This window comes from Oratosquilla oratoria, chromosome 3 (assembly GCF_046742065.1).
Source record: "Oratosquilla oratoria isolate Oo_2021 chromosome 3, ASM4674206v1, whole genome shotgun sequence".
NCBI classification, from domain to species: domain Eukaryota; kingdom Metazoa; phylum Arthropoda; class Malacostraca; order Stomatopoda; family Squillidae; genus Oratosquilla; species Oratosquilla oratoria.
Window position 1 is genome coordinate 21,718,712 of NC_134779.1, and position 2,478 is coordinate 21,721,189.

The window sequence follows — 2,478 nt, forward strand, 5'->3', positions numbered from 1 at the left end:
GTTTGTCAGAAGAGTGTTTGTGGAGTGTAGTGGCCTAAAACCGTGTTGTGAGTCAGCAAGGGGAATATATGGTGTGACAAGTTTAAGTATTAGGCGTTCAATGACTTTAGAGGGGGTGCAGAGAAGTGTGATTGGGCGGTGCGATGTTGGGATTGTTGGGTCTTTGTTCGGTTTTGGAATGGTGATTATTTTACCATGCTTCCAGATGTCGGGTATTGTGTTGTGTGAATAGCTGTAGTTTGCAATGTTTGTGAGTGCGTGTATACCTTGTGGTCCAATGTGTTTTAGGTGTATGTTGCTTATGTTATCAGGGCCACAGGCAGATGAGTGCTTGAGACTATGCAATATGAGTTTTGTCTGACTGTCTATGAAGGGTGTATAGTCTGAGTCTGTGGGAAAGTCTTTCTTACGTCGAATGGTGCGTCGGTCGTCAGGGTGAGATGTAAGATGGCTCGTCTGTGCAAAATGACGTATGAGTGCGTTTGCTTGTTGTCTGTTTGAGGGTAGATTATCTGTTGTTGTGATTATTGCTGCGTGAGAGCATGTAGTGTTAGTGTTGGATAGTGTGATGCTGTTGAGTGTTTTGTACAATTTGCTGGTGTTTGTTTTGTGATCAAGTGTATTGATAAAGTTTTGCCAATTTTGTGTTTTTTGTTCATGTATTTTATTGGCAATCACAGTGTTTAGTGTTTGTATTTGGTCTGCTATGTTTTGAGGGATAGGTGTGGGGGTATCGTGTTTAAGTGTGTCACGTTGTCTGATGAGGCCTTGGATTTCTGGTGTGAAGTTGGGGTTGTGTGATTTTCTGTTGCCTCTAGGGATGTATCTCTTGTCTGCGTTTTGTATGATTGTATTAAAAGCGTGCACAGCATTGTTTATGTTTGTGATTGGTGTACTGTTAAGTGTTTCAAAATGTTGTTCTGTCTCTTCATTAAAGGCTTCCCAGTTAGCTCTCTTGTAATTGGTGTAAGTGTGTCTGTGGCCAGCTGGGGTGCATCTTGTTTTGGTGGTGATGATGATTGGAAGGTGGTCAGAACCAAGGGCTCCGACCACTCTCCATGATGTTGTTGGGGTTAGGCAGGGGGAGCAAAAGGTGATATCAGGAGAGGAGGGAGTGTAGAGGGCTTGGTATGGGATATGTGTATGATTATGCGTGTTGTTCATGATAGTCAATGAGTCGAATTGAGTCTGTATATCAAGCCCTCTGTCTGTGTCAGGGTTGTCGACAAACCAGGCAGACGACTTGGCGTTGAAGTCACCACCCATGATCAGGTTGGGGATTGAGGTTAGTTGGCTGAGTTGAGGTCTGAAGGTGTTTGGAACTGTGGGGGATGATTGGGGGGGAATGTACATGTTAACTATTGTTAGTGTTGAATTGTTGCCTGTGCGGATACGAATGGATTGGGTTTCTGTTGTGTTATCTGTGGTAGGAAGAGTTAAGGATGTACATGTGCTAAGGGGGGAGGGTGGGGGAATATCAGATTATTTCTTGGTGGAAGGTAAGTTGAGAGTGGAGGATAGATGGAGAAAGAGGAAAGGGACAAAAGGTAGGGAGGTGCTTAGAGTGAGCTCTTTGAAAGAAAAGGAAAAGGAGAAGGAGTACGAAAAGAAGCTGAAGGAGTGGGAAGGAGTGAACGATAGAGTAGAGCTAGGTGTGGAGGAGGAATGGGGATGGTTCAAGGAGGGAGTCATAAAGTGTGCAATGATGGTGTGTGGAACAAGAAGGACAGGAGGAAATAGAAGAAAGGGTAGTGAATGGTGGGATGAGGAAACAAAGAAGGTTGTAGAAGAGAAGAAGCGAGCTTTCACAGATTGGTTACAAAGTAGGACGAGGGAGTCACAAAAATCTGTCCTAAATCCACTGTTCCTCGCCAATTACTCCCTCTGTTCCTCTCCTAATCCTCTCAATCAAGACCCTCCCATAAGCCTTCCCAACTAAACTTAACAAGCTAATCCCTCTGAAATTACTACACTCACACTTGTCCCCTTTTCCCTTGATGAGAATAGGTAAAGCACCTGGTCTGGATGGATGCCATGCAGAATGTCTAAAAAAAAGGAGGTACAGTGATGGTGGACTGGCTGGTGAGGTTATTTAATGTTTGCTGGAGAGAGGGTATAGTGCTGGAGAATTGGAGGAGTGTCTGCATAGACAAGTTGCATGACTTCAAAATGAAATATATAACAGGAACTGGATACCTGGAAGAGTTAACTTTTACTCCACATTGACCGAATATACTGTCAGCCTGTCATTTCCTCACTCTTTGCGTTACCTACAGGGCATCAGTTGGTTTTCAAAAGCCATTTTGGGATCTCGTCTCTTCCTAGGTAGGAGATAGGATGGGGACTATTAGTACATACATAGACCAAAGGCTTTTTCCCCATTACGTGGGAGGTACCAAAAAAATCATAAAATCCACTTCCAAACATTCCATCCCCACATACTTTGTTCCCATCCACCCCACTCTCTTTCATGCATCA